The sequence below is a fragment of the Typopeltis vanoorti genome, chromosome 4 (genome assembly GCF_054136105.1).
Source record: "Typopeltis vanoorti isolate ZY-2024b chromosome 4, IOZ_Tvanoo_1.0, whole genome shotgun sequence".
Classification (NCBI taxonomy): domain Eukaryota; kingdom Metazoa; phylum Arthropoda; class Arachnida; order Uropygi; family Thelyphonidae; genus Typopeltis; species Typopeltis vanoorti.
The window spans coordinates 21,260,279-21,284,715 of NC_143552.1; the positions used below are offsets into that span (position 1 = coordinate 21,260,279).

The 24,437-nt window shown below is 38.2% G+C and overlaps 1 long non-coding RNA gene across 1 annotated transcript in view; it reads right to left on the bottom strand.

Moving 5' to 3' along the window:
* Positions 1-16,470, bottom strand: part of LOC150107153 (uncharacterized) — a 46,067-nt gene extending 29,597 nt beyond the window's left edge. The window contains exon 1 of the long non-coding RNA XR_016548234.1: positions 16,393-16,470. This is a non-coding gene — a long non-coding RNA (uncharacterized LOC150107153). The remainder of the gene's footprint in view (positions 1-16,392) is intronic.
* Positions 16,471-24,437: the final 7,967 nt, after the last annotated feature.

The window sequence follows — 24,437 nt, forward strand, 5'->3', positions numbered from 1 at the left end:
TGAAACACACTCTCCTCCTGTACCTCGAACCAGCCCTATCCCTCTAGCATTAAAACTGACTCCTCTAGGATGAAATACTCCAATAAAGTGTTCAGTGAACAATTCCACTATGTCCTCTGCATCAGTCACTCTATTCCCATTTTTATCCCACAATATCATTCTTCCACAGTCATTTCTCCTCCTACTGGCCACAAAGCTAAAAAATTCCCTAGGATTTTCTTTGGATCTTAGGGCCAACCTCCTCTCATATTCCAGTTTTGCTTTCCGTACCACACTAGTCACTCTTCTGGCCTGTGTCTTATATTCTTCATGCATCCTCTCTTCACCTGTCTCCTTATATCTCTTCCATAGCCTCTTTTTTGCATGCAATTCCTGTTTAATATTGTTTGTCATCCACTTAACTCCAAATTGTGTCCTCTTCTTCACTCGTGGTATACAACTTACCACTGCTGCTAACAAATATTCTTTCACAATTTCCCACGGACTAATGATATCCCGGCCTTCCAATTCCTCCCTCCATGAAACTTCTCGAAGTTGACGTCTAAGACTATTATAATCACCTGCTTTATAATTCCACATAAGTTCCTGTCTCTTTGATACTCCTGCATGTCTATTCATTTTCCAAGTGAAAACCATATGGTCACTCTCTCCAACTGGTGGGAGAGATGTCATCTCAGTTATTATAAACTCTTCTGATGCTATAACCAAATCCAAAACTCTTGAACCTCTTGTTCCTTCTGTTACATGTTGCCTAAGACATTTGTCCCTCAAGAATTCTAGAAATTCCATTCCCCTATTGCTACATGCATCTTCCTCTCTCCAATTTATACTACTGTGGTTAAAATCCCCCATAACAATCATTCTTCTTGCACTTGCCAAACTTAGCTGTCTAAACATCTCCTGGTCCCCATCCTCTGTGCTCCTGGGTCTGTAGCAACACCCCACTAAATATCCTGTCTTGCCTACCTCTACCTCACACCATATGCTCTCAAAATCATTGTCTCACTTCCTTCCAAAGCCTCCACTCTTAGAGGACATAGGTCATCACTTATCATAAGCAGTACCCCCCACCACCACGCTTTCCCCTCCTATCCTGACGAAAAATGCTATACCCAGTGACTTCTATTCCTGTTATTATTCCCTTATTCCGGATACTCCTGGCATCAATATAAAACATATAAATGCCATTGTTTCTATACCCAGCATTATCCCTTCTAGACTCCACTCGGCTCAGCGCTACCTGACATCGTCTCCCTTCTCCCAAGTATCCATTCCCACAAGAGGCCACCCCTGCTATCATCCTCCCTGGGATGATAGCAGGGGTTCTGACTCATTCTGACTCGTTCAGAGCAATCTCTCCAGATGCCTACGTCCTTCCTCATTCAAATGTAAGCGGTCTCTCACATACAATCCCTCTCTTTCTTCAAACACACTCCAAGCATCCACATATACCAGTCCTCTCTTGTCACACATTCTTGCTATTATGCCATTCAATATCACCGCTCTTCTGCTCAGTTCATCATTATCATACCTAGGCAACATGCACACTATTTTTCCTCTTTCTGTCTTCTTCCGTACAGCCTCAAGCAAAAATCTCATATTTCTCGCTGCCCGACTTACATTACCACTCAAATCATTTGTTCCTACCATCACAATCATCTCATCCACCCTTTCACCTCTCTTAATTGCCATAGCCACACTTTCTATTGTTCCTCCTGGCAAACACTCCTCACGCATCCTATCTTGAACACCACTGATCATTGAGTCTCAATACATTATACCTCTTACCATTCTCTCTCTCCTATTGTTTTCATTATCTCCTCTTCTTTCATTCCCATAGGTCTCTCTCATTCCCTCTCCTCTACTGCTATTCTCTCTTCTAGCATTCCCATACCTCTCTCTCCTACTGTTTCCATTCTCTCCTCTTCTAGCACTCACGTACATCTCTCTCATTCCCTCTTTCCTACTGTTTCCATTTCTCCACTTCTAGCACTTCCATATCCCTCTTTCATTCCGTCTCTCCTATTGTTTCCATCCTCTTATCTAGCATTCCCATATCTCTCTCTCTCATTCCATCTCTCCTACTGTTTCCATCCTCTCTTCTGCTAGCATTCCCATACCTCTCTCTCATTCCCTCTCTTCTACTGTTTCCATTCTCTCCTCTTCTAGCACCCACATACCTCTCACTCATTCCCTCTCTTCTGTTTCCTTTCTCTCCTCTTCTAACACTCCCAAATTTCTCTCTCTCTCCCCCACTCTGATTCGGCTTGCATTTATCTCTTCCATTCTCCTAATCTTATCTTTCATATTTCTGCTCTCATTCACAAGACATTCCACCTCCTCTTTCAGCTCATCTATCTCCCTCTGCAGGTCAGTCACTCTTAATCTAAATTCACTCTCCCAAACAAAACCATTTCCTAAACTTTCACAGTCACGCACGCCTTCCGCACTATCAACTATTATTTTCTCATTCATACATATATTTTTTTCATTCTCTCCTATCACGCTACTTGTCTTCCTACATTCATTCCCCATTCCTGGAGCAACAAGGTCGGCTATTGAGAATTCGACACTTATTTCCTCCCACTGCCTGCATTTTGCACACATACGCTCTCCGCTCTCTTTAACAAGCCACATATCTAATTCTCGAGACGCATACATGCCGCAAGTACTGCATGCCACAAAGTCCCTTATGATATTTCTTATAATCGAGTTCTTAAATGGCGGAGGACTTGGCGATACGCCACTTGCAACAGCAGCTGAATCCGCCATCGTTCCTTACTGCCGAGTAGCGTAATTGTTAATTATTCAATTAATAAACTCCGTTAAATAAATAGAAAAAAGTACAAACAATTACAAGCAAAACAAAACATTTAAGTACACTAAATAAAATGAAATATAACTAAATACAGTAATGAAAACTTAGCTTCGTTTTGTCTTCCACCGTTATGCATTCGATTCCGACGTTAACCAAAATATATTATATCGCGACAGCAACTAACTTCCAAAAAACAACCACTGAAGTACACTCGTATTCAGAGAAACAATTTAGCACTCAAAAACGGGAAAAAAAACGGACTATTCACCAATTAAAAATCACTTTCTTCCGCACAGCTCAAATTCACCGCCACATGCTACGGCGACGCTAGCGCCACTCCCCTATGATATCTGGTATCTGGTGGATTTCTACCAGATTTAACCTCTGATATCTGGTGGATTTCTACCTTTCCTGGCCATTTCTTATGCAGCAGGTATCCTACATGTCTGAAAACTGCCAACAGTTGTTGAAAGTCGAGCTCATCATATGGAGTGTTCATTTTTGGCCAGGTTTGTGATTAGAGAGAAAGAATAGAGATTGCTCAGTTGTCTCGAGCAGAATGCAGATAATCCTGTGGACTTTTGAGGGTCCACTAGCAAATCCAGTAGACACACACAGGTGTCTACCAGCAAAAATAATTTATTATAGGTAGCTGCCCTAAAACAAGGAATACGAGTTTTATCTTACTTGTATTATGCACGTCAATGACACAGTATACGGAAAGCTTCAGTCAATGGCTAATAATAGTACTTACCAAAAACTTTACATATATATATATACATACAGGATTTGATCGAAACAGAAAGCATAAAATCACTATTCATTACAACCCACACACACATCACCCACAACTCATCGAAACGGCGAGATCACTAGCTATACATTCCTCGATCACGGTAGCCATTTTTCTCTCCATGTCTGTTAATCTCAAGCTGAGCACTTTATTTTCTGAAGAGTTACAAAAAAAAAAAAAATCAGCTAACGCCTTTTTATTCCCGTATACGGGAGTAGGCGAGGCCATTTAGCCCTATCTAACTTTTGGAGTCTGAGTGGGCAGTTCAATCTCCACTGGTACCAATCAGAGATAGATGGCCCAAGGCTATCACTAATTAAGCGGTACACAGTGAAGAGAGACGGCTCAAATGTGCCGCCATCTCGTGGTCCCTAACCCTAACACAATATATTTAATGTCTGAAATAATGTGGGTTCTACGGTCGATTTTCTTGAGTTTACGGGACGAAAAACCCGAGTTTCCGGGAGGAAAAACCCGCTTGCCCGTGCCAGAGATCGACTAACTCGGGAACCGGTCGAAAAAAGGCTTAGAAAAATTTCCTCTAGTCGCCGACTAGACTCGAAACCAAGTCTTCCTTCGTGCGGCCAAGCGCCGTGGTATGCAAACGCCACATCCACTGAGCTACACAGGCTCTCTGAAGAGTTACATACAATATGTAATGCTTTTTTTATGTAAAAAATTTATTTTTATAGTAATGGCCACTTAGAGTGCTTTTGTGATGGTCGAAAACGAAATTAGTGAATTAATTGATGGGGAAATAGATTTAAATGGAGGAACTGGTACAGTTAATAGATGACGTCGAACCAAAGGGTGGAGAAAATTCTGCCGAAGATTCTGATTGTGATGAATCCGTTAAAGAATTCAGTTTAAAAAAATTAGCGGAAGGATTGGACTTGGCAAGAAAGTTGATCAGGGTGACTACCCAACAAAAAACATTTTGTACCAACGTATGCAGGAAAAAGGTACTAAATCTGAGAAAAAGAGTACTAGATTTTTATGTAACATTTTATATAAATAATGTAATATTAAATTTTCAGTTATTTAATATGCTATTTACATGTATACAGGGGTTACAACTCCCAAGAAAACCAGTGGAAGTATTTATTCATTATTTTAAACAGATTTTGCTAAATTAATTAACTCTAGAAATAGTAGTCTGTAGCTGATGAATGTTTCAATTTTTCTTTTGCCAAAAGGAGTTCATTCATCAAGAGTTTGTAGTTGATTTCTGATTTTATTTTTATTTATTGTCACTGCTGAAAATATTCTTTCAGTTGCTGCTGATGAATGAGGGAGACACAGTACACTTTAACTAATTTATTCCAAAAAACCATGAATTCTTGACCTTTTTTCCAATGCTTCTACAGTCTTCAATAGTTGCCATTCTCTATCGAGGTCTTCATAACTATTTTCTTCAATACCATTAGGAAAATGTACAGCAAGTGGCATTATACTGTAAAAACAGTCTGATTTGCACATTTCAGGATTCAGCATCGCTAAAGTTTTTAATACAGGAGCTTTGAAATTTATTCGTTTGAAAACTTGGCTACAGAAATGAGGGTGGCACAACATAGAAGGACAAACAGTTCACCTTGAATTGTCTTATGTCTCTTTCTGGAACTTCACGCTCATCTAGACTCATTAGAAGGGCTTCCACTTTCGTCCCTAGATATACATTTTCTATGTTTAAAAACTGACCATTGTCAGCTGGATTTATCTTTTCAATTGGTGTATTTGTAACATATTGAGATTTCATGAAATATTTCACGATCATTTTCATTTTATCTCCTACTGATGAAATTAGAAGATGAAGACGATATTCAGTGCCTTGGTAATCTAAATTTAGATTTATTACTGTTGGTAGGAAGAATGCTAAGAAGAGAAAATATGCCTTAATTAAGGGATTTTGTAGTGCAGTTAAAACTGATTTGGCTTGCTCAATTCAATCTTCTACTGCGCTCAAGATAAAGTATGAAAGCAACGCATTCCACTGTTCTACTATTCTTTGCACAATATCATGCATTGAGAGCCAATGGGTTTCAACCTCAGCAAATTATGTTTTTTTAAGTTTGAAAGTTCCTGAATTTGTTTAAATTCTGTTAATCTTTTCGGTTTCTTTTGTATGAAATTGTAAATATCTGCACATAGTTCTTTAAAGGAATTTGGTAGTTTCTTACATGCTTCAGCTGCACATAAATTAAAGCTGTGACATATGCATGTGGCGACATATAAATGTTCATTTAATGATTTAAGGTGAGCCTGAATGCCAGAATGTTGTCCCATCATAACTGAAGCATTATCAGCAGCAAAGCCTAATAAGTTTGAAAGAGATATCTTCAGCTTGTTTAATAATTCTATTAGAGCTTCAAACAAAGCTGAACTTGTTTCAGCACTAACATCAGTGATATTTAAAAACGAATCCTCTGCTGATTTTGTGGAATCATCATAGTAACGAACCACAACTGCTAGAGATTTATTTGCTCTAATGTCAGTTGAACACATCAATAATTAAAGAAAAATAAGTATTTTGAAGTTTTTTTGAGATTTAATTGAATAAATCTACAGCCAAAACATTTTTTATAAGCCAGTTAGATTTAGTGTGTCCACACTGTATTTTCTTAGCAATTTCACTATCAGGGGCAATAATCCTTGTTCACAAACCTGGGAAAGCACCTCAGCTCCTTCAGAATTACAGATCCATCAGTCTCCTATCACGCCTGGGAAAAATTGTCGGAAAAATAATCCTTAACTGTCTGCAAGAGGCGACAAACAAAACCAACCTTTTCCTAAAAAGCAATTCGGATTTCGTACAGGTCAAAGCACAATTCAACAGGTCCACAGATTAATAGAATGCATTACAACTGGGTGTAACTGGAAGTAACGAACAGGAGCAATCTTTCTTGATGTGGAAAAAACCTTTGATAAGGTTTGGCACAAAGGCCTCATTTACAAATAACTGCTAATTTTCCATTATATCTCACCAAGCTCATTGATTCCTACCAGAAAAACTGGAAATTCTAAATTAAATTGCGTGGTCCGACCCTCCACGAGAAGAATGAGAGCATGTATCCCACAAGGCACCCTGCTGTCCCCGCTACTTTTCAACATCTATATTGCGAATGTCCCAAGCACAGTATCAACCACAATGGCTTTCTATGCGGACGACATGTGACCAGATCACTCAGGCCGCACATAGCAACGCAGCGATTGCAAAACGCAGCAACAAAGCTTGAAAAATGGTTCAGGAAATGGAGAATAGACGTCATTGCTGACAAAAGCTCCGCTATACTTTTTACAAGAGAAGCATCGCATCACGGAATGATTTAAATGTTCAATGTTGCTATCCCATGACAAACCAAAGTCAAATACCTAGGGATACAACTAGACTAGACAGTCGTCTGAGCTTTAATCCCCACATTTTATATGCCTGCAATAGAACAATTTAGCAATTGCCCAGCTCTATCCTCTCATCAACCGGAGAAACCAAGTTAGCACCGAGAACAAGCTGCGCATCTATAAAACAATCATCAGACCCACTTTAACTTATGGATCACCTGCTTGGGGTCACACTTCCCCCAGTAACATAAAAAATCTGCAAGTTCTACACAACAAATGCCTCTGAATGATCTTTGATGCCCCCGTGGTTTGTCAGAAATTTTCTCCTCCATCGAGATGCAGCCATACCAAATATCTCTACGTTACTTCATGATATTGCCTCCAAATACTTTGTACAAACAGCTCTTCATGCAAACCAACTCGTTCAAGAGTCATCCAGTTACATCGAAAACGACAGATGGAAACACAAGCTCCCGGAAGCAATTCTGCTCGTCGGTACACGAGCTCTCACACAGCCCTCGATAAACTTTCCTCTACATAATCAACTTCTAAGCGATGAAGAGATAAAAATCCACGGGAATGTCATCCATCTTGTCATAACAGTTAACAGTGTTGTGTGCTAGGTTTTAATCGTGGAGCAAATTTTTTACATAATGGGATCCAAATTACACTGTGCATCAATAAAAAGTGGTTACTGTATTAAAAATTTAATTTTCCTACTTGTTTTCATTGTTGTAAGGATCTTATAACGCGCGAAAAGTGTTTGAATAGCGAAGAATATATTTTCATTGGCTTCTGCCAGTCAGATTGCGTGAGTATAGGATCGGGGGGAGGGAAGAGAAGGTTAGCGAACAGTGAGGGGGGGGAGAAAAAAAGAGAAATCATTCTTATGTCGCTGAATGTGACATATAAGGAGGTGGAACAAGAGAAAAATATTAAATTCATATGTCTAACTCTCATTTTGTTGTTATTATTATTATTCGGAAGGAAGAAAGTGCTAGATCTGTTGGTGAATGTACTAGAACACTAAAAATTTATATAAAAAGTACTAGATGTGGTCGCCTGATAATGATCTCTCAGTAGAGCGTTCCGGAAAATTCACGAGACAATTGGATATTTGTTTAGCTCCATATTATGAACTTAATAAAAAAAAAAAAAAAAAAAAAAGGCAGCATAGTGGTAAGTAAGGTCTTATTACTGACTTCTTGATAACTAAATGAACCGAAGTATGCAATGAGAATTATACAAATGATGTCCAAGAGATTTCAAGTGATGGCGGCATCCGGCCACTCGTAAATAAAAAACATTTACGAAATGTTAGTTCTGAAGAGAGTGATGACGATTAAAATATACACTTATTTTATTTTGCCTAAAACATTTATGCATTATGTACAATGAAGTTTAAGTACAATTCATAATTTTTATAAGTTTATACTATGTATTTTGTTTCATAGTTTATGTTTTCTTAACTTATATGAATTACCTGAATTAAATAAAAATATTTTTTGTTGAATATGTCATTGTTGTTTATATAATTTAAAAAAAAAATATATCGGAACATGACCCTACTTTTTCTATGTGATCTGAGTCTCGCATAACGCGATTTATATAACGCGGCATTTTTATGGAACCTAACATCCGCTTTATACGAGGGTTACCTGTATTTTGACTTTCGAAATACATTCATACATCAATGTTGTTAAATATCTTTTGGTCAGTTCCCACACAGCATTTATCTTCCTCCTGCTTAACACTGCTTGCCCCCACCTGCTTTTCATGCTATGGCTCTAAGCTGCCTCCTAATTTTTTCATAATCGCCAGTGTTGTAATTCCGTATATATCCTTTCCTCACAGAAATCTTCATATGGCTAAGCCACAGACCAGGTAATTAATTACTCACATCAACTGGAGGTAAGTGCAAAACCCAACTCACAATCACATCCTCTGATGAAATTATCAGATCTAAAACTCTCAATCCTCGTCTGCTTCCTTTATTAGGTCCATGATTTCCTCGGGGATCCGACTGATCGGGTAACTGAATTTATTGCTTTTTTGATATGACTGGTTAGGTTTTTTACCGCAAAGTCTATCTCCTCTTTATCGTGAATAACAGGGGCTGGGCCGATGTGCTCTGGGAGAATTCTAGAGAGTTTATCCCAAGGTATAAATGAGTGCGGAGGAGTGAGTTGCTTGAGCGTACTGAGCTTAAGCAGGATGGGGTTGTGGTCGGAAGACAGTTCATTTAGTGTTTCCAGCTGAGACTGGTATCTAATGTTTCTGAGGATGACTATGTCAAGTACATCTGAGCTTCCAGCTGGGCTGTGATGAGTGGGCTCTGTAGGTCCGGCTATAACTATTCAGTTTTGGGTTGAGTAATTGTATAGTGTACGACCTTTATTGTTGATTGTGGAGCTGAACTAAGCTGGATGTTTGGCATTAAAATCTCCAGCCATAATAATGGAGTCCGTAGAGCCGAGAATGGAATCCAAATCAGATGCCAACAATGGGATGCTAGGTGGGTTGTGTGTGTAATGTGTGTGTGTGTGTGTGTGTGTGTGTGTTTGAGTCGGGGTGAGGGGGGACACCACTGATACCAGTAATTATTTTAGAAAAAGGTAAACATGAAAGGAAAAAAAAAGTGTGTTTGTGTGCGTTTAAGGGGGGGGGTGAGGGGAACACCACTGACATCCAGTAATTAATTATTTTGGAAAATGTCTACTGCTCTCTATTGACAAATATTTTCCCATAATTCCACACTCAAGCCAATGACCCCAACACTTGACCAAATATCCTTCCAGAATTCCGATCTCTAAGCATTACCCATAATGCCACATGCGAACAAAAAGCTCATCTCACGTCACTGACAAATACGCCACATCCCAGAATTCCACGTTCTGATCATTACCCACACTTGAACTCCAGACACAACGTGACGTCACTTATCTAATTCTTATCTTATCAACATCTCAATCTTGTCAGAATTCCACACTCGAACCAAAGACACAACGTGACGTCATTGACGGATGTGTCACCCAGGGAAATTCCAAGGATTCCATACTCTAACCATCACCCAGAATTCCATACGCGAACAATTACACAGAATTTCATACCTCGAACCAAAAGAAGGACGTCACTTATCCTTATCTTATCTCTAAATATCACCCACAATTCTACACGCGAACAATTACATTTGCTGTAATTTTATCAATGTGTAGATACTGCATTCCTTCCTTGGCTTGGATTTTTTGTACATGCATTTTGTTGATTAGTTCATACCGTTGACTATTTATGTAATGCTGTAAATTTTGACACTTTGTGTTGCTGTGACCTCTACAGTAATTTGTTTATATGTAGATGCTGCATCGTGGAACTTAATTTTTGTGCATGCATATTGGTTACAGATTTCTATTTGACCGTATATGTGCTTCTGTAACCTTTGTTGTAATTTTGTTTACATGAATATGCTACATTGCTTGGCTTGGTTTTTGTACATGCATATTGTTTACAATTTTTCTTTGACTGTTTATGTATAGCTGTAACCTTTGACCTTGTGTATTGCTGTAACCTTTACTATGGAGCAGTATAACCTTTGTTATTTTTGTGCCAATAAACTATAAACCGCCGGCCTGGCTGGCCGAGTGGTCAGCGTATCCGCTCTCCAATCAAGAGGATGCGGGCTCGAATCCCACCTAGGCATGGATGTTTGTGATTGTCTTTCATCTTCATACATTCATTTATACAAGTGAATAAACACTCCCCCAAGATGGACTGGGTCATCATGGGGGTAATAGACCCAACCCTCCCGCAATGGGAGAGACCTTCACCCTGCAGTGGGTAGAAAACAGGCTGAATATCATCATCATCATCATCAAACTATAAACCAACCAGCTAACCGCACGTGAACATAGGGTGCTACGAAGGATATATGGGAAAACCGCCATTCATCGGCCGATGTTGTGAGCATGCGGAGTTCTGGGCATCCACTAGAACACGAATCTGCACAAAACATTCTTAACGGATGCTCACAACATGGGGTTTCCATGGTAGGACCGCAATATCAAAGTCCCACATTACTCGAATCAACGTCGGCTTCAGTGGTGCAAAGGGCGTGTACAGTGAGACGTGGAAGCGTGGAAATCTGAGCAAGATGGCGGTGTGATGGTATGGTCCTGGTTTGACCTCGGACCTCTGTTTGTGGTGCCACGAGCAATGAACTCCGAGAAGTATCTGAACATTATCGACAATGCAATGCTTCCTACTTTGGCGTCTCTACGGAACTGACCATTGTCTCTTTCAGCAAGACAATGCACCGTGTCATAAAGCGTCTACTGTAACTGCGTGGTTTGTGGACATGAACGTCGCCACACTTGAATGGCCTTCACAGAGCCATGATCTCAACCCTTGTGGGGGTTGAAATCAGGGCTCTGTGAACATTTGTGGGATGAACTAGATTTATTTTATTTATTTAGCGTATGGCATAATAAAGACACATGACATCAAAATATATAAATACATATTTATGCAGACAATGAAAATGAGACAAGTAATGCACATATACAAATATCAGATAAAAAGTCACTAAAAATTTAAGTCTAGTTCAGATAGCCATTCAAGAGCTGAAGGATCTGCATCAAAAAAGTCTCTCAATTCACCAGGGTAGGCTGTGCCAGATGGTTTGGTTTATGGCCCAGCAGTCACATTGGGGGTGCAGGTGATCTTTCCCATTGTGTAAGCTGTCTGCGCAGATACCATGTATTGTGCGTATCCTATTTAAGCTTTTCCCATAGATGACGTGGAACCTCAATTCCTTTCGGATTTTGGTTGGGAAGGATATACTTGTTTAAGTCTAGTGTGTCAAGGTGAACTGGGGTGTCAGGCGAGGTCAAGGGACGTCCACTCCACAACAGTCTTTACGATCTCATTACTTTCTTACAGGAAGAATGGTTCAAACTTCCTACTTATCGCTATTGTGCGCTTGTGGAAAGTATGCCTAGGATTGCTGCATTTATCGTAGCGAAAGGTGGTCCTATATCTTATTAAAGTGGGGGCGCCATTGCTGTTTGTTCCTCACACTATGGTGTCCGCTGACTTCTTTCCAAGCAGTGTACGTGCATTCCGTGTTAAGAGAATGGCAAATATTTAGCCTGATAAAGACTGCGAACTGCTTATAATTTCCTTGTCATACTTTGTTGCAGTAATTTACTATCTTCAAATTTCGATAATTGGAAATGTCAGCATTCACAACTGAAAATAACCTCCTTTTCCATGGATTAAGTTGTGAAGTTGTAGGAGTTATTTGCAGTTAATAATGAATTGGCCATAAGCCCACAAGAATACCTGATAATCGTTACCATGCTTCCAATACTGGACCTTTTCTTTCTCAGTTCTTTTTCCAAAATATATTGCAGATGTCAACTTTTGACAATACAGCGATAGCAAATGGGATGAACTATGTGAGAACGTACTCCTCATGGTCTGATCACTGTTTTCGCCCTCCCTATCCAAACTTCTAAAGAATAAAGGATATAATTATTGTTTGACTGAGAGGCATTATCTTCTACTCCATTAGACACTCCCAACTATTACCAGAGGGCCGATTATTGTGCTAAAGCATTTTAACATAAAAGTACGGTTATTACCAGTGGCGGCTCGTGGCTTGAAATCGCGGGGGTTCTGCAACTTTCGTAATATACATACACACTGTAAATACGGTGTATACGTGTTGGATAAAATATCAAAATTATGGTAAAAAATTAAAAAAAATTAAACATGAAAAAATATTGTTTTTTATTGATAAAATTATACACCTTGGTATAATTCAAAATTACTTAAAAATAAAATCCATTCCTTTAATTATAATTTACAATTTTTGGACATTACAATTAAATCCTTGAAATGTAATGTCCAAATATTTAATGAGACGGAGTAAACACGATAAGCACTACGAACACTCTTCTACTGGCGCAAACTGCATATAAACAACAGTGAAACTGCGCGACGACAGTACCGCATTACGCTAATAGCTCGCATCTCACTATGATGCATATGCTTGCGGGTAGCAATATGACACTGTGGTAAACACAGTGCAGCTAGCGTCCTTCGCCCTCCTAAGTGCTAAAGATGGATTTTTATTATTTTTTATACAAAATAAGAGAATTGTATAGGATTGCTGATGATAAAATTAAATATTACAAGCAAATATAAATAAATTAATAAATATATTTATATATCGAGAAAAATTGGGGGTGCTGCAGTTCCTCAGTGCCTATACACGAGCCACCCCTGCTGTAATCTGTGGTGTCCACAGGCCGGTTTGCCTGTTCTGAGAGATGAAAAATCTGAGTTTCCGGGTGAAAAAACCCACTATCTCCATAAGAGACCGGCTAACTCACCTTTAGTCGATAGGGACTAGATAAAGGTTCCTAACGTCTTAGACGGGAATCGAACCCGGGTCTTTCTGACCAAAGGGCTATACCAGGGGTCGCAACCTGTCGGCCCGCAAAAGCTTCGTATCCGTCCCGCGACCATAATGATTTCTTTTCTAAAAATCAATATTTCTGACATCCTGCGTGGATTAAAACAGAAAAAATTCAAGCTTCTAAATGTTTTATGACAGCTTTAAACAAAAGTAAAACTTATTACTACAATTCTTTGTACCATGCTTCTATCATCAAATGTTGGCAACACTGAATGGAAGTTACTTGTCACGCAGCCATTTTAAGCCACGTGATGCAATGTCAATAAGTTACAGGTTACCATTTTAATATGATAGTGTGTTAATAAAAAGTTACCTCAATAACTTATTTTTTTTTTGCTCATAACAATGTCTCAATTTAAAGTTAAAAAAGAAAAATAGATCAAGACAGCAAAACGTTTCAAGAAAAATGGGAGAAGGCATATTTCTTTGTGGAATTAAAAAAATATTCCAACATGTTTGATATGTAGACAAACTGTCGCCGTGGCGAAAGAATATAACCTAAAATGCCATTATGAAACAAACCATAAGAACTATGATAAATATACATAAAAGGTGCGCGATGATAAATTTAAAGATTTAAAAAATGAACTGAAGTTTCAATAGAGGGTATTTTCGAATGTTATCACAAGTGATGCGGCTGTTAAATGTAGTTACATCATAAGTGACAAAACTGCTCGGGCTTCGAAACCTTTTACTGATGGGGAGTTTATTAAAAATTGTATATTAAGTGCAGTCGAAATCATATGTCCGGAAAAAAAGCAAGTATTTCAAAGACTATCAGGAAATACAGTTGCGGAGCGTGTTGAAGATATAGCAGAGAACTTCCAAGATATATTGCTTGAATAAATAAAGAGTTTTGTAGCGTTTTCCATTGCAGTTGACGAATGCACAGACATTATTAATTCTTCCCAGTTAGCAATATTTATTCGTGGCGGTGATGACGATATTAATGTGACTGAAGAACTATTGGATATAGTGCCTATGTCAGGAACAACGACAGGAAATGACTTATATTTGTGTATTGAGAAAAGTCTTGAAAATGCTCATGCGGACTGGTCAAAATTAGTAAGTGTGACTGCAGATGGGGCTCCTGCTATAGTTGGTGTTAACGTCGGACTTGTTACAAAACTTCAAATGAAAAATAAAAAGTTGTGCAAGGACAAACTTAAATCGTTTCATTGCATAATACACCAGGAGTCACCTTGTGCTAAAAAACTAAAGATGAACACGTCATCATGAGTGTAGTAATTAAAACAGTAAACCGGATACACTCTCCCGTCTTGAATCATCGACAATTCAATGCTTTGTTGGATGAATTGGATTCACAATACAGCAGTTTGCTAATATTATACGGAGGTTAGGTGGCTTAGTCGTGGCGTCGTCTTAAAAAGATTTTTTGAACTCTTAAAAGAAATTGATATGTTTACTTCATTCAAAGGAAAATTGATTCCTCAGCTCATCGGTGAAGATAGGTGCAAAGACTTGGCCTTTTTAGTTGACATAACAAGCCACTTAAACACTTTGAATACTGCTCTGCAAGGATGTAAACAGTTGATGTGTCATATGTATGATTCAATTAAGTCATTTCTGGCAAACCTCTATCTTTGGCAAACCCAGTTGGCAAAGAATAATTTAGCCCACTTTCCTACACTTAAATCGATTTCTCGATATAACAATGATGCTGAAAAGTACACTCCTGAAATTGAAGAATTGAAAATTGAATTTGAAAAAAGATTTTCTGATTTCAACCAGTTTGAAAATGAATTATTATTCAGTTCACCTTTTTAAATTAATATTGAAAATGTTGACGAAGAATTACAAATGGAAGTAATTGAACTCCAGTACAATACTGAACTAAAAAATGAATAAAACGAAGTTGGCATATACCAAATTTTCATAAATACCTTGGCAGTAAATATCCCGAATATAAAATTTACTGTGCAGAAATGTTGTCAATCTTTGGAAGCACCTATATGTACATGAGCATTTAATTTCGATTATGAAACTTAATAAGTCAAAGTTCCGCTCACGGATAAAAGATTCAAGATTAAATGCAATACTGTACTTCACATTGCAACACGAAACGAAAAAGCAGATATTATTATTATTATTATTATTCCTGATACCTCCAAGGAGTCCGAAGACTCATCGCGGTAGGACACCTACAACTGTCTCAACCACTACACCGAACCTCTACTACGAATGATCTCCATCAACGCCATCTACCGCACACCTCCACCACCACAACAACTAGTATTTTTTTTGTCTGTAAATTGCGTGTGTTCTGAAGGGCCAATTTGTCTGTATGCGGGATGAAAAACCCGAGTTTCCAGGAGAAAAAACCCTGCTACCTCCGTATGAGATCGGCTAACTCACCTTCGATTGAAATCGTCCAGATAAAGATTCCTCCCGTCGCGACGAGAATCGAACTTAGGCCTATTCCAATCGAAATATTGACATGTTAGTACAGAGGAAAAGATGTCAGGTTTCAGGATCAAAATCAAATTAAAAAAGGACTTGTAGATAAAAATCGTTATTTTTGTAAGTCAAAATTATGTATTTAAATAATTTTCTTAAAGTATGAATAAAATGTAATTGAACTTATATTTTCTAAACTTATTATATTTTTAAATTTTGAAAACAAAAATGGTTATACATTTTAAATTTAAATGGTGGTGTAAAGGCCTTTGTTAGAGCCTTCCTTTTTTAGTTTATGTTTTGGTTCACAGAATAATATTGAATACGGCCCGCGTCTGATATACATCTAATTGACTGGCCCTTTGCAGCGCTTGAGAACCCTGGTCTATACCGACTGAGCTACGGAGACTCTAAAGCAATACAGAGGGAGTTATTTCTTGTGGCTCTTTCTATCATGCAATGCTTATGTAACTTTTTTAAAACCTTACGTTTGTACTTCCAGTTGCTGTAATGTTAAGCTCCATAAGTGAAGATGTAACAGTTGCTTACTTTTCTGTAGTCTTCCTTTCGACAGTACGCATCCTTCATCATCATGTCACTCGAAATTTACAGTCATGTAATTGCTGTTCCTAAATGTGACTGCAATAAAAGATCACATTTTATTATTTTTCCTCAGGATAATCGTAGCAGCTAACAATTAAAGTTTTCCCGTGACTAAATTTTCTATTTGAAGTTGCATTTGCGATAAAATTTTGGATGGTAAGTATATATTGACATTCATTCTAACTAAACAAAGTTCTGCAATGTTTGTTATCTTATCCATAATGCTAGCATGATTTAATAAAGATAATTGACTAAAAGTAAAGAATGTTCATTAGTAATGATACTAGCAGCAATTTTTATCCCCCCCCCTCTCTTTCTGAACTGTCGCAGAGATATTCCGCTACAGGCAACAACAGTTGTAGTTATAAAACGAGATAATTGTAGTTACTGTAAAAACAGTAGAACTTCTTATTTGCTGGCCTGGTTAGCCGAGTGGTTAACATATCTGATCTCCAACCATCAGGCAGCGGGATCGAATTCTTTCGTGGGAATGATTGTATAGGATAGTCTTTAGTAGGGAGATGAATTTCGTCGCCCAGAGTGAGACCACCTCCCTGCTTATTAGAGACCTAAAATGGCTTCATGTTTGGTTTCTAAAGCAGGGTTTCTAGATTATGTAAAAAAAAATACAAAGATATAATTAACAAGAAAAAGTCCTCAGTGCTCCCTCAGTACTACAGGCTTACAAGTTTGCGTGGGTAGTATAAAAAAAAGTTCAGTTTCGTATTATCATCAAATGCATATATAAATATCCTCTCTCTCTCTCTCTCTCTCTCTCTCTCTCTCTCTGTCTCTCTCTCTCTATCTATCTATCTACATCTCTCTCTCTTAATTCTCTCCGATATGAAAAGACTCTCACCAACAACAAGGAGTGACACAGAACTCCCCATCACGTTACACGATCTGAAAACTGCCTGCACCTCCTTACCTAAAGATAAATCTCCTGGCATAGACGGGCTCACCACTGAATTTTATCAGTCCTTCTGGGAACACCTTGGACCTATCCTCTACAGAGTTTTTGTAGAAGCGAATACCAATGGCTTTCCACTCAATATGACAACATCAGTTATTAAACTCATTCAAAAGAAAGGAGACGCAACGAAACTAGGAAACTGGAGACCCATCTCTATCACAAACACCGACTGCAAAATTATATCCAAAGCCATTGCCAACAAACTTAAACCCGCTCTGAGCGAAATAATAAATAGGCATCAGAGCTATTCCATCCCTGGAAGATCTATCCACGAAAACTTACACCTCATAAGGGATCTCATAAGCATAGCGAACAACAACAGTGAAACAATGGGTCTTGTAACACTAGACCAAGAAAAAGCTTTCGACCGCGTTGAACACCTTTACCTCTTCAACTGCTTGAAAGCATTTGGCTTTGGCTCAGGCATCATTCACTCTATTAAAATGTTGTATGCCAAGGGACAGTTTTGCATAAAAATAAACAACAGGCTTACCATAACTGCACCATACAGCAGAGGTATTAAACAAGGCTGTCCATTCTCCGATCCTCTTTACACAATTGCCATTGAACCCTTTTTGTGTAGACTCAGCATGCTGCTCAGAGCATGCCGCCCTAAACTTCCCTACCAAACCATAACCCTGACAGCATATGCTGATGATGTTACAATCATAGCCCGCAAAGAAGAGGACTTCCATAACATACAAATGGCATACCAACAATATCAGGCAGCCTCAGGAGCCAAACTAAACACACATAAAACCATAGGACTGTGGTGTGGCAAATGGAAAAACCGAACCGATTCCCCAATGTCTGGTACCTGGTCCACAGAGGGAAACAAATACCTGGGGGATTTACCTAGGAAACACACCCTCTTATGTGGATAAGAACTGGGAAACACTAAACAAGCGTTTCAAGCAAGTTCTAGGAAAGTGGGCAGCAATACGAGCCTCTGCCTCCACAAGAGGGAGAACAGTAATCGTTAACCAAATAGCCACCATTGTCCTTTGGCATACACTAAAGATTCTTACGCCACCAGTGCAATTCATCAAACAAATAAAGTCAACCATATATCGATTCATATGGAACAAAACAAACTGGCTTTCCTACTCCAAGCTATGTACTTCTCTCAAAGATGGAGGACAAAATTTGGTCTCCATTGACAACAAGATAACAACGTTCCGCGCTCGATTTCTCATTAATGCTCTACAATAGGAAATATCACACAAATGCACCACTGAGTATATTTTCACTTCTGCCACTAGAGATCTCTCTCTCCACCACCTTAAGAATGACAACAGCTCAAGTGCCTGTAAATTTAACAAACTTCTACAAAGATGCCCTTCGACGATGGAAGAAGCTAAACCTCCAGCACACAGTGAAGACAGCATCCCTACCTGAAATCCTCATGGAACCCATCTTTCACAACACGATGGTAAGAAGCCCGATCACTCAGAAAGAATTTTTCTTTCCTCCATGGAGCTGGCGAAGCGTGAGGATCTTGGGTGACATTCTTTCTCCAAGCCTCACCTGGCGCTTTCCAAATTCGCTCGAAAACCTGGAATATGGGAATGAGTCTGAGCAGATAGACACCGTAAAGGCCGGTTTTCAAGCCGCTATGCCTGATAGCATAACAGAAGTGGGGCTTAGCCCTCCAAACTCAGAAGTTTTGGCGCCTATCTTTCTGATAAAAACCAATAACTCATGGGAGAAACTTACACCCAGCAACACCAACAAGATCTACAGCACTCTAACACAACAGTCGAACCAAAGCACATTGTTGGAAAATCCTGCATCATCTGATCAAACACTGTTTCAATGGGATCTACCATATCGCACAACAGCCATCAAACCTGACGCAGATATACAGTGGAGAATGTGGCATAATATATTACCCACTCCTACTATATTGCGAAAATTTAACTCAAACGTCTCTGATAACTGCCTCTTCTGCTACCAATTAGGAACGGTCCGGCATCTCTACTTGGAATGCCCAGTCAACACTAAATTAATCAGTTTGACTCGGGAAACGGCAGCTCTTACCTGTGGTAGTCTTCATACAGAAGAGGAATATTTCAATCTGGTCCATGCGGAGTCAAATAACCATTTATTCTGCAATTACCTCTTCATCACCGCGAAAGCGATAATATACAACTTCTACCTCAGACATACAAGACCAGACAGCACAACAACTTCACAGAGAGAGGCAACTGACCAACTCACTGCAGCCTTCCAACAAAAGGTGAGAAGTCGGATCCTACACGAGCATCACCACCATAGGCAAAACAACACCTTAGATCTTTTCCACCAAGAATGGAATCCACGGAATCAACTCCTGGCTGAGCAGGGCGACTGCATTATAATCCACTTTCCAGCATAGAAGTCACACCTTTACCCCCCCCCCCCCCCCAAAGAAAGGGGGAAGAAAGAAGGATTGTTGTGCTTAACAGTGCGAAAATTAACCAGCTGGCACTCTCATGTAAATAGATAATATTGTGCAATAGTAACTCCTATGTTCTTCCACATTTATGTTCTTATACAGTATCATGTTAAAATAACTCTAAATGGCTTTAATTTAAAACAAAATATAATTAGCCTTATAAGTGACTTCGATGTAACATACCTCAACAAGAGTATGAGCATGTAACCCCTCTGTCTGACTGCAGAGAACCAAAAACCAGTTAATCCTGTATATAAGATTGTTATGTTTACAATAAAAAAAAATATATCTATATATATATATATATAGTAGTGAAAAAAAGTTGACAACATTACAGAAGATATTGAAATACATTTTAAAATAAAGTTTGAGGTCAAGATTATAGACACTACATAGGGTTGATACGCATGTTAAGCACTCGTGAAAATCGAAAATCGACTCAAGCTAACATGAGGTTTTATCTCTTCCTTTTGCTATTCCGATAGCGTGCCTTATGATCTGAAAGTTCTTAGCCTGGGTTTTTTTTTGGGGGGGATCCGTTTAGTATATAAAAATATCACGTTTTTTATTATCAACTAACAGTAAATATGTACTTATTTCCTCTCCATCTTTCTAATTAGGTTGCAGACAAGAGAAGCGGACTTAAAAAAAAATCTCTTAATCCGTCAAATTCATGCACAACCAGACATCGGAATTTGCTTCATCATCATCATCACGAACCATGGGCTCACTGCCCGTTGGTGTCCGATGCCTCCTTCACTGTCTTCTTCCACCTTTCTTTGTCCAGTGCACAGTGTCGCAATTTCTGTACATCCATTCCAAACCAGTCCTTCCATTTTCTGTGTGGTCTATCTCTTCTGTTCACACCATCCATAATACCAAACATGAATGTCTTTATCTTCCGATCTTCACTCATTCTGTAGATGTGCCCAAATAATTGCAGCTTCCGTTTTATACTCTTCTACATTAGATTCTCCTTTGGTTGTATCTTCCGATAGAGTTCTTCATTCGTGATTTTCTGTAACCATCCTATTCTTAGAATCTTCCTGTAACAAGTTCTTTCAAATGCCAAAATTCTTTTTCTTGATTCCTTATTTAGTACCCATGTTTCAGATTCATACAGTACCGATAAAGATGCATGTTTCCAGTACTCTTAGTTTTGTTTGCGGGCTGATCATTTTACTTTTCCAGATGTTATCCATGGCCTTCTGATTTGTTCTTCCCTTTGCAATCCTGATCTTTATTTCTTTTTTACACTCCAAGTCATATGTCATTTTACTTCCCAAATTTGTGAATTGTTTTACGTTTTCACTATAAATTCCTTCCACTTGTATGTTTTGTTTCATGTTCTTCTCGCCAAATATCACTGTCTTTCTTTATTCCAAGTTCATAACAAGTCCAAATCTCTTTCCTCCCTCATTTAACAGTTTCAATGTTTTTTTTGTTTTTTTGTAGTTCTCTCTCTCGTCTTCTTCCATGATAACAATATCATCTGCAAATCTCTGATTGTTAATTCTCATCCCATGTAATAATATTCCTTTTGCACCTTCCTTCATTTTATCCATTGCTCTATCTAAATGTGCGATAAAAATGCTTGGTGATATTGGGTCCCCCTGTCTAGTACCTCTGCTTGTTCCAAACCATTTCCCCAAATCATCACCTATTCTAACGGCTGCAACTGCATTCTTGTAAACATCTCTTAATATACTTAAATATAAAGAGCTAATAGGCTTCATTTCGGCGATATAAACATTATTTAAATTAAGGGGATATTAAATCCCACATTGTTTTAAAACCGAATAAGAAACTCAAAGATTGGAATGAAACTCTCTGATTCCAATCTTTGAGTTTCTTATTCGCTTTTAAAACAATGTGGGATTTAATATCCCCTTAATTTAAATAATCTCTTAATATAGCTATTAGTTTTTTATTGATTCCATAGAATGGAATCAATAGAAATTCCAATTGATTCCAATTCTAGCACTGCTACTGTCATTTTCTGGTCGATACTGTCAAATGCCTTCTGAAAATCAACAAAGTAGGTATATATGTTTTTGTTTTTTCTTCTAGCTTTCTCTGCTATTAACCGCATTGTCAAAATCTGTTGAATTGTGGTTCTATCTTTCCTAAATCCTGCTTCCTCGTCTGCAAGGTATGCTTCCAATTGTGTTCTCAATCTTTTTGTCAATATCATCATCATCATCACCTTACCGAGGTGCCTTGTCAAAGCAACTGTTCTATAATTTTTACATTCTAGCTTATTTCCTTTCTTGTATAATGTCACTAATATCGATTTCACCCACTCCTCTGGCATTTTCCCTTCTTTCCATACCATATTACATAGTTGATGCATTTCTGTAACCATACTTTCGCCACCATATTTAATCATTTCTCCAGTGATATTATCATTACCATCTTGTTGTATCTTAGCCATCCTATTGCTTTTTCTACCTCTCCTCTTAAAATGTCCATATCATACCATTACCTGGTGGTGATATCTGCTTCAATTCTTCAATCAATTTCCAACGCTATCTAAATCTAGTTTTTCTTGATATAACTCACTACAGTATCTTGTTCCACCGATGTACAATTTTATCTTTATTCATCAATACTTTGCCCTTTTCATCTTTAATTGTGGTCTGTTTTGATTGCCACCTGCTATTAATGGTTCTAATCATTTTGTACACCTCCCTACTTTTATGCTCTCCATAGTACTGTTCTATATTATTTGCATTGAGTTTCTAACCGTTTCATCTTTCCCATTGTGTCTGCTTTTTTCACCTCATTACACTTTCTTCTATATTTCTCCTCTATTTGTTCTGGTGTATCCCTTCTTATCTTCAACATTCTCTTCTCCTGTACTAACTTCAGTGTTTCTTTTCTAATCCACTTCTTCTTGATCTTCTCATCTTCTAGTATTGTTTCTTCAACTGCATCTTCTATCACCCTCATTACTCCTTTCACTTTTAAATTCGAGTTTTTTTCTTTTCTATACTTTTAAGTTTCTCTTCTAACACTGTTCTATACCTTCTTCCTATTTCTGCTTCACTTATTCTTGCTGTGTCTCTTCGTTTCCGATGATGGGGTTTATATATTCTTTTTAATTTCAAGCTGATGTTTGCAATCACTAAACTATGATTCGAGTCTATACCCACTCCTTGAAAAGTTCGACACTACTGTACTGATGTTATCCATCTTCTTCTAATCGCAATCATAGCCATCATGTTCTTGGTTTTCCCATTATTTGATCGCCACGTCCATTTTATACATTCCTTTTGCTGGAATCTTGTGTTACAGATCATCTCGTAGTCCACAGCAAATTCCAAGATTTTTTCGCCTCGTTCATTTCTTTCTCCAAAACCATATTTTCCCATGACACTTTCCCAACCGTCATTATCTATTCCAACTTTGGCATTCCAATCTCCTTCAATAATTAGTACATCTTGCATTCTCTGTCAGATCTTTGTAGAATAAGTCAATATTTTCATCTGTGCTGTGATGTGGGTGCATATATCTGGACTATTGATATATTAAATAGTTCTGCTTGAAATCTTGCTACTATGATTCGTTCATTGACTAGTTTGTAGCCTAACAGTGCCTTTATAGCTTTTTTTAAAGAAGGAAACCAATTCGTGCTTGGTGTCATGCCTTGACCATATGACTTCGCATCCATTTATCTCTCCATCTGTCCATCGCATCTCCGCCAATCCTAGTATATCACACTGATATCTCTCCATTTCCTCGCAAAGTAATTCTAGTTTTCCTGACATCCAAAGTGTCCGTACATGCCATACTCCTACTGATAACAGTTCTGTTAGTTTCAGTTTCTCTTTCCTTTCGGTATCCCACTTTTCGATCCAACCCCGATCGCTCGATTGGTATCGCGGACCTTGTTCATCCGGGCGACGTCCGAGCCGGCATGCTTTATCTGTTGATCGTATAGGCATCAGATAACAATCGTGTTTTTTCTTTACGGTCAGAGCATCGACACTCAGCTGACCCTCCTCCTTTGCTTCATGATCGCTCTTATTTCGATAGCCAGCTTTATTTCTTATCTTTAAGAAATCACTACGTTTAGATACTAGTTCCAGTAAACTTCTGAGTTTCCGTTAACTTCCGAGAGCGCTTTAGTCGAAGAAGGCAGTATAAAAGAAAAAAGAAAGAAAACCATTCAGTACGATGATTTCGATAATATTCTAATCGCAATTTTTTGTCATCACTCAGCAGTTATGAGGTAAGTTCTTTTCTCTTCAAACCGAAATTAATATTTTCAGTTCAACTAGCGATAAATACAGTGTGAACGGTAGATGCCATCCGTATATTTTTATTCTGAGAAGGAAGTGGAAATATAAGGATTGCTTAGCCTAGCCTATGCATCAGAGAGTAAAAAAAATGATAGTCGGCATGAGTTACTATAAGGAAAATCTTATCATCGAAGTCTTTAAGAAGATCCTCAGATGCTAAATTTATACTTGACAAGTTCTTTGGTATCTGATGAGTTACTACCATTATCAGATGCCCATCTGATTTGCTTCTAATTATAATAAGAATTATAATTATGTTTATTATAGTTATTATTTA